Source organism: Propithecus coquereli, unplaced genomic scaffold (genome assembly GCF_000956105.1).
Source record: "Propithecus coquereli isolate 6110/MARCELLA unplaced genomic scaffold, Pcoq_1.0 Scaffold377, whole genome shotgun sequence".
NCBI classification, from domain to species: domain Eukaryota; kingdom Metazoa; phylum Chordata; class Mammalia; order Primates; family Indriidae; genus Propithecus; species Propithecus coquereli.
Genome location: NW_012149474.1, coordinates 1,246,636 through 1,255,231, shown reverse-complemented (window position 1 = coordinate 1,255,231; position 8,596 = coordinate 1,246,636). Strand labels below are relative to the sequence as shown.

Sequence of the window (8,596 nt, the reverse complement as noted above, 5' to 3'; positions counted from 1 at the left end):
TTAAGGTCAACTCATCTCGAAACCCATTTTCTATCTTCAAAAAATTAAAAGAAACAATGATTCTTTTGTACAAAGGAGACGTTACCATTAACACATTAGTGGACGTCCTGTACACACACGCATGCACACACACACGTGCACACACACGCACACACACATACGCAGCACTTCAAGCTCCTGTCGCTTGTCAGTATTGGATTATTGCCTCAAAATCAATTAACAGTCTTCGTAATTACGGGGAAACACCTACAGTCTAACACTGTGGCTTGACTAACAGGCTGATTCCTGGGATAGCAAATCACTCCAATTTTAATATTTTAATATAAGCTCTAAGAGTTTAGAAAACATTTTGATGTGATGAGTAGATCTGTAATGTTTAAACTCCTTGTAGAATCTACGAAATGCAAATGTCTAAGGAGACAGGGACTGGAAAAAGCGCAAAGAAAGATGCCATTGGACGTCCGCGTCCAAGCGCGATGGGGCGACAGGGAGACAGCACCTCCCACACAGACAGCGCGAAACCTGGACCAGCTGCGCGCAGCCGCCGCGGTCGGACGCTGGCAGCACAGCGCCTTCGGAGGTTCCCCCGAGAGAGGGTGGCCTTTTGTCGGCCCAGCTTTCTCCCTGGAGCCAGATGGTGAACTCCAAGTGCAGGGAGGCACCCTTAAAAGAGGCCCCTGAATAAGGTCCGCGCTGAGTCGAGGCAGGAGGACTCAGAGCTCGGGAGGCCGCGGGTCCGGGAGTGGGACAGCACCAGCGTGGCCAACCCGGGGACACGGAGACGTTGTGTGCTGAACAAGCCCAGAGCTCACACAGGACCGAAAGACACTCAAGGCTGACCCGTGAGAGTGGAGAGGCCCTGGGGGCCACGCCCCGTTAATAGAACTGAATTAGCCCTAAAGCGAAGGCAGTTCTAGAACCATCCTCACATTGCTGAGAAAATCAGCTGCAAAAAGCCAAGATGATTTTCAAGTAGCTTGACCGCCTGACAAGACGACGCCAACACTGTCTAAGGACAGACGACAAGATACAGAATGGAACTGTGCTGTCCAGCCTCTCCTGGGCACGGAGTCGGTGGCGTCTCCTGGCTGTCCCTTTCAATGTCTGCGGGACCGGCGTCAACGTCCCTGCTCCATTCGCTGTGTCTTCTCTCCTTTCTCGCCGGTCAGCCTGGCCCGGCACCTACCAACTTGGTGGCTCTTTCTCGGAGCCAACCTTCGGTTTCCTGGACATTTTTCTGTTTTCGATTTCATTGGTTCTGTCCTAATCTTTACTTTTTCCTTCCTTCTGCTCGCTGCAGTGTAATACCCTCCTTCCTCTGGCTTCCGGAGGTGTGCGCTTCCTCGTCGGTATGGATCCTTCTCTTCCAGTTCACGCATTCAGTGCTAGAAATTTCCCTCTGAGCCTTTAGCTGCATTTCGCAGATTTTGATACGTTATATTTTCATCTTTACTTAGTTCAACAAATCTTTAAAATTTCCATTGAGGCTCCGTCTTTGACACCTGGGTGATTTAGAAGTGTGTTTGTTATTAATAGTTTCCAAATAGGTGGGGATATCTTTATGTTATCAATTTCAAGTTTAACTCTGTTATGATCTGAGAACGTACTTTGTATAATTTCTATTTTTCAAATTTTGTAAGGTTGGTTTTATGGTCCGGAATACGGCCTGCCTCGGTAAGCGGTCTCTGTGCTTGAGCAGAGCGTGCTGTCGGGTAGAATGTTCTGCAATGTCAAGCAGGTGAGTTCCTCAACCGCACTGTTCGGGTTTTTTATGTTCTTGCTGATTTCTGCGCCCTTGTTCCATCAGGGTCGGTGCTGAGAGAGGAGCGCTCGAAGCCCCAGCGACGACTGTGGGTGTGCCTGTCTCTCCTCTCAGATCCACTTTTTGTCTCTCTGTTTTAAAGCGATTATCACGCCCGTGAATGTCTGTGATCGTTTGTCTCCTTGGCGAATGGATCCTTCGTCCCCCGACCACCCTCGTAGTGTGTTCTCACGCGGTGTCTCTCAGCATCGCTTTGCTCTTGGCCTCACTCAGTGGTGACGTTGAAGTGAGTTTCTGGTGGGTGGCGTGTGAGTGGGTGACAATCTGTGTCTCTAACTGTCGTGTTTCAAACACTCGCAGTCACAGAGGTTACTGACGTGGTCACGTTAAAATGTGTTATCTTGGTAGCTGTCTTGTATTGGTTACATTTGTTCTTTGCTTATCTTCTTTTTTCTGACTTCTTTAAATTTAATTGAGCATTTTTCCCCTTTTATCTCTTCTACTGACTTATTTATCTCTCTCTCCCTCTCTGTTTGGAGGTGGGATCTTGCTATTATGTCCAGGCTGCAGTGCAGTGGCTACTCACAGGCGTGATCACAGCTCTCTGCAGCCTCAGACTCCTGGGCTCGAAAGCCCCTCCCACGTCAGCCTCCCCAGTGGCTGGGACCGCAGCCCCCCCACCCACCACACCTGGCGAGACTATTTTCATCTCTTTTTTTAAAACCTCTTTTAGCGGTTGTCCTCGGGTTTACAGTACACATTTCCGAATCCGCCGAGTCCACTAACGAAGAGCACCATCCCGCTTCACGCACAGGGCGCGGACCGTGCTGCAATCGCTCAGTTCACCGCTACTGCCGTTCACGTAAATAGTCGGTTACCTTCTAGAACAGTTAAAAACAAAACACATTCTGCCTTGGTTTTTTCCATTTTCGATACTCTTTATAGTTCTGTGTTTTTGACCTATGTCGTGTTTCTTCTGCCGAAAGAATTTGCGACACATTTCTCGTGGCGTGCGTGCTCTGCCGGCAATGAACTCTCTGTCTCTGGGGGTCCGAGAACGTCTTTCCCCCCTACTTTTGGAGGATATTTTAAACTTCTATTGCATGTTATTATTTCCTTCCTTCTGCTTGCTACAATTGAATACCTTCTTTCTCTGGGTCCACATTCTCTTCCAATGCTGTGAAGACCCGGCTCCGCCGTCTTGCCGCCGACACGGTTTCCGACGGGAACGCTCTTCTCGCCCTCCCCGCTCGGCAGGTGACATGTCTACACTCCGGCTGCCTTCCAGGTTCGCTGGTCCTCTGCGGTTCTCAGCAATTTGATTTCCTGGGGGAGGGGTTCTGTGCGTGTCTGTGTGTGTCTGGGTATTTGTCCTGATCGCTGCTCTCGGTTCCTTGGATTAGCGGTTTGGTCTTTGTCCCTAATTTTGGAAAAGTCTCAGCCGTTATTTCTTCAAATATTTCTTGTTCCCTGTTCTCTTGTTCTCTTTCCCTGGGATTCTGATTACACGTATGTCACCTGTTTGATGTTGTCAAACAGCTCCTGGATGTTCTGCTCCTTTTCTGTTTTTTTTAATTTTTTTCTGTTTGCATTTCAGTTTGTATAATTTTTACTGCCACATCTTTAAGTTCAGATTTTTCCCTTGTCCGTGTCAAGCCTCCTGACGACTCCCTGGGACGTGTTCTTCATTTCTGTGCTGTGTTTCTGTTCCACACATTTCAACTTTATTTGTTCTTATTGTTGCCATCTCTGCAGACACTACCTACCCGATCGAAGGCTCCTACATGTCTCCCCCTATAACCCCATAACCAGCATTCTGACCACGTCACCATAGACCAGTATTGCGTTTTTCACGATTATAAGCATGGAACAAGATGTTCTCTCTTGTTAACAGCTGCCTTTTTCAGAATCTAGTAGGCAGAATCTGCCTGTCCTACTATGTGTGGCAGCTCCTTCCCTTCTTTGTCACGCCGTGTCCCATGTACAAATGCACCTCAATTTATTTATTTTCTTTGTAGTTTATCAATACTTAAAATGTTTCCAGTTCTGGGCTATTAGGAATAAAGCTGATCTGAACACTTTTGCATGTGAGTTTTTGGTTGACAGCACCGTTTATTTCTGTTTGGGTTTGCCGGACCATAAGGAAATAATTTTTAAAAATGATTGTGCTAAGTTTTGCTTCTTCCAGCAAGTATGAGAGTTCCAGTCACCCACATCTTTACCATCGTTTATTATTTTGTCATTTTCATTTTCTTACAAGTCACATTGGGACTGCAATTTTATATTTTTCTCAGAATTTTTCTGAGCAGCTTTTACTATGTCTATTAGCTGTTTGGCTATCCTCTTTTGTGAAGAGTCTGTTCAAATCTTTTGCCAATTTTTCCATTGGATTATCTGTTTTGTTCTTAATTATTCATAGTAATCTCCTTTATAAATCCTGGATGCTAGTTTTTTATCAAATATATGCCTTTTCAATATACTCTCCAGCTCTGTTGGTTGCCTTTTAATATTCTTAAATGTTTCTTTTAAATAATGGATTTCTTAAATTTTAAATATCCCAGGTTATTACATTTTACATTTTACAAGAACGTGGAACATCATAAAGTTATTCTCCTAGGTTCCTTATAAAAACTTTATTATTTTTAGCTTTTCACATTTAGAAATGTAACGCATCTATTGACTTTTGCGTATGGTACAAGGAACGTGTCAAGCTACTTTTTTTTTAATGTGGATAGATTGTTTAACCTAAACCATTTATTGAAAAGACCATCTTTTCCACATTGCGCATTGTTATAAACAAGGCTATCGTATGATACGTGGGACTATTACTAACTCTCCATAACGGTGCTACTACAGTAGCCATTAGCCACATGTGACTATTTAAATTTAAATTAATTATAATTAAATGAAATCTAAAATTCTGTTCTTCAGTTACATCAATCACATTTCAAATGCTCAGTAGCCACCTGCAGCTAGTATCTATCATACTGGGCAGCACGGATAGAGACTCTGTCCGACATTGCAGACGCTGCAGCTGGCCAGCCCCAGTGCTGTCCCATGGGTCGGTGTGTCTGTCTTCATGGCTAGCCGCCACGCTTCGCGCCGGGTTTTGAGATCTGGCAAAGTGAATCCTCCAGTTTTGATCTTCCAAATCGCCTTTGTTCTTCTTGGCCTTTTGAAGCTCCATATAAAATCAGCTTATCAATTTAAGCAGTTTTAACCTTCCGGGATTCTATAAATAAGTTTTGGAAGAACTGACATCTATATAATATTGGCTTTGCAATCCACAAATATAGTAGCACCTGCATTACCTACATCTTCTTTAAGTCACTCAAAAACATGTTGCAGTTTTCATTAGCTCTTTCTATAGTTTTATATTTAGATAATTGATTTTTAAAATTTCTTTGTTAATAACATTTTAAATTTCATATTTAACGCAATTGCTCATTATATATCAAAAAATTTAATTTTTATTTGGATCTTGTATCCAGCTATCTTGCCATATTAACTTAGCAATTCTAATAGATTTGTTTGAACTTGATACGTAAAAAATCATGTCATTCATGAATGTCAGCAATTTATTTCTTCCTTTGCAACACTGAGAATGTCATTTCCTCTCCTTGCCTCACCGAGCTGGCTGGGCTCCCCCGTTCAACGTTTAACTGCCCTAGTGATCGAGTGCATGTAAGTCTTGTTCATTTTAGAATAAAATTTTTAATATTTCAACATTTAGTTTAATGTTCGAGGTAAGATTTATAGATCTTTAAAATCAGATATGAACATTTACTGCTATTCATAATTTGCTCAATTTTAAAATTCTGCTGTAGTTCTCAATTGGGAGTGATTTTGTGCCCAGGGGACATTAGGCCATACCTGCAAACATCTTTGGATGTCAAAACTGGGAGGGAGGCCGGGCGCGGTGGCTCACGCCTGTAATCCTAGTACTCTGGGAGGCCGAGGCGGGCGGATTGTTTGAGCTCAGGAGTTCGAAACCAGCCTGAGCAAGAGCAAGACCCCGTCTCTACTAAAAATAGAAAGAAATTAATCGGACAACTAAAAATATATAGAAAAAATTAGCCGGGCATGGTGGCGCATGCCTGTAGTCCCAGCTACTTGGGAGGCTGAGGCAGTAGGATTGCTTGAGCCCAGGAGTTTGAGGTTGCTGTGAGCTAGGCTGACGCCACGGCACTCTAGCTGGGGCAACACAGTGAGACTCTGTCTCAAAAAAAAAAAAAAAAACTGGGAGGGAGGTGCCACCGGCATCCAGCGTAGGGGCTTCCCACACTATGCACAGCACAGCCCCCCAAGCCCAAAACGCAGACAGTGCTGAGGTTAACGAAGCCTGTAATTGTGAATTGGTGTGGAGTTGTGTCAAATGTCTTTTCTGCAATAAATGAGATGATTATATGAATTCTCCTCTTCTGTTCTGTGATGAATTATATTGATTGGGTTTTGAATGTTAAACCACCCTTGAAAACTTGGAATCAATTCTACTTATCATAATATAGTATCTTTTAAAATACTGCTACATTTAGTTAATTAATATTTTGTTAAGTATTTTTGTATTTATAAGCATGACAAAGATTGGTTTAATTTTATTTTTTTTCTTATAATGGCCTTGAAGGTCTTGGAAATCAAAGTTATGCTAATCTCACAAAAAATTCAGAACTCTTCCACTTTGTCTTTTCTCTAGAAAATGTATATAAAATTCATAGCCATCATTTAGTATGGGTTTTAGAACTCACTGACGCAGTCATCTTGGCCGGGGGTTTTCTTTGTGGGAAGGTTTCAATAACGGATTCCACTTACTTAAAATAGAATTATTCCAGTTTCCTATTTCCTCTTTGTTGACTGTGTGTAAGTTGTGGTTTTGCAGGAGTTTGTTCGTGTGTAGGAATTGCCAACATCTTTCAGGATCTTTCTGAACCTTGTAGGATCTGTAGTGATGTCTGCTTCTTCATTCCTTGTATTGGAAATATGTGTGTTTCTCTCTCTCTCTCTCTCTCTCTCTCTCTCTCTCTCTCTCTCTCTCTCATTAAAATACAACTTTTTTTCGAAGGCATGGTCGGCCTGGCAAGAAAACAGGGAGCTCATCAGACGCCAGCACCTGCGGAGAACGACTGCATTGTGGAAAATCTCCCGGGACTGAATCACGTCCCGGCTTCCTCGCCCCAGGGATAGCTGCAGCCCCGACCCCAACACCTCAGAACCTGACCTTATTCAAAAATAGGTTCCCAGATTGCAGATGTCATAGGTTAAGATGATGCCATCGAAGTGGACCCTAATCCACCATGACCGTCCTCACAAAAAGGTGACATTGGGACATAGACACGCACACACGGAGAACATCCTAGGGAAGCGGAGGCAGAGATGGGGGTGATGCAGCTACAGAACAAGGAACAGCGCAGGTGGCAGTGCCTGCAGCAGGTCCCCTGACAGCCTCCCAAGGCCCCCCAACCACACCTCGGTCCTGCACATCTGTCCTCCAGGGCTGTGGCACAATAAATCATAATTTATTAGTGTGATATCTTGGTTGATCATAAGACTTTTTTGGTTCACTTTGCTACATATTTATTTATTAGGTGTTGGTTATACTTTTAGCAATTTCATCTTCAGTTGCTATAACCCAAGCGAGCGCAGCCTCTCTCAGTAGAGCAAGAGCGCGCGTAGTTTCTGGGCGTCCGACGAGGCTCTTTCTGCAGATGCAACGTTACTGGGGCCGTTTAAGGTATTTTATAGGCTGTGGCCACTTTAGGATAAGTTTCCGACACGTTGTTTCAAAATACAAATGTTACTACACCTCGATGGGATGTTTCTCATGGAAAAAATTTTCTTAAAAGATCGTCTTCATATAAATCAGTTTCATGTGGGTCTAAATTAATTTTGCTAATAAACTTCATGTTTTGGAGCAGTTTGGATTTACGGAGAAATTACCAAGAAGGTTCCCACGTGGCTCACACCGGTTTCCACTATCACTGAGCCCTGGCACTCGCGGGCGCCTGTGCCGCACGGACCGACCCACGTCGAGACGTCCCTGTCAGCCGCCGTCCGCACGTCCAAAAGCATTTCGTGGCGTTTCCTGCTCCTTTTCTGCACTGGGACCGAGCAGACCCCGCGAGCCTCGCCGTCGCCCTGTCTGCTCAGGCCCCTCCTGGGTGTGGCGGTGTCTCAGGCTCGTCCTGTTTTGGTGACGGTGGCAGCTGGGGAGGACTGAGCAGTGTTTTGTAGGATGCCCCTTCACCGGGAGTTTTCCGACCCCGGTGGTGACCTGCCCTTCTCATCTCACCCTCTCCAGGGTCCACGCTCCAGACGCCACTCGTCACTCCTGATGGTGACCTTGACCTCCTGGCCGAGGTCGTCTGTGGATTCTTGGCTGTGACGCTGCACTCAGCCTCCTCCCCCCTGCGCTGTGCTCTGCGGGAGGACGTCGCGCTGCGCAGCCCGCAGGGGGTGCAGCTCCTCTTCCCGGAGGGCAGAATGTCCTCAATTATTGGGGTTCCGGATGGGAGGTCTGTCCTGTCCAATTTGTTTCTCTGCTCAATCACTTACTTATACCAGTTTGCATGCAGGAATATTTATTTTACCCCTTGGTGAGAATCCAATAATGCTGCATTTTGTTGATCTCATTGTTTCATTTTTGGGCACTGGGAGCTCTTTCCTTTGGCTCCCGTGCCCTGTGGCATGTTCCCATCCGTGTGTGAGACCATGTGTGTGTGTGTGAGTGTGTGAGTGCATGTGAGCGTGTGCCCGTGTGAGTGTGTGTGTGATAATCTGTATTAGGGTGGGGGTGTGAGTCGGTCTGTGTGGGTGTGAGTGGGTGTGAGCGGGTGTGAG

The 8,596-nt window shown here is 45.1% G+C and overlaps 1 pseudogene; it reads left to right on the top strand.

Annotated features, from left to right (window-relative positions):
- The first annotated feature begins 476 nt into the window (after window positions 1–476).
- Window positions 477–8,596, top strand: part of LOC105816510 — a 15,777-nt pseudogene continuing 7,657 nt past the window's right edge.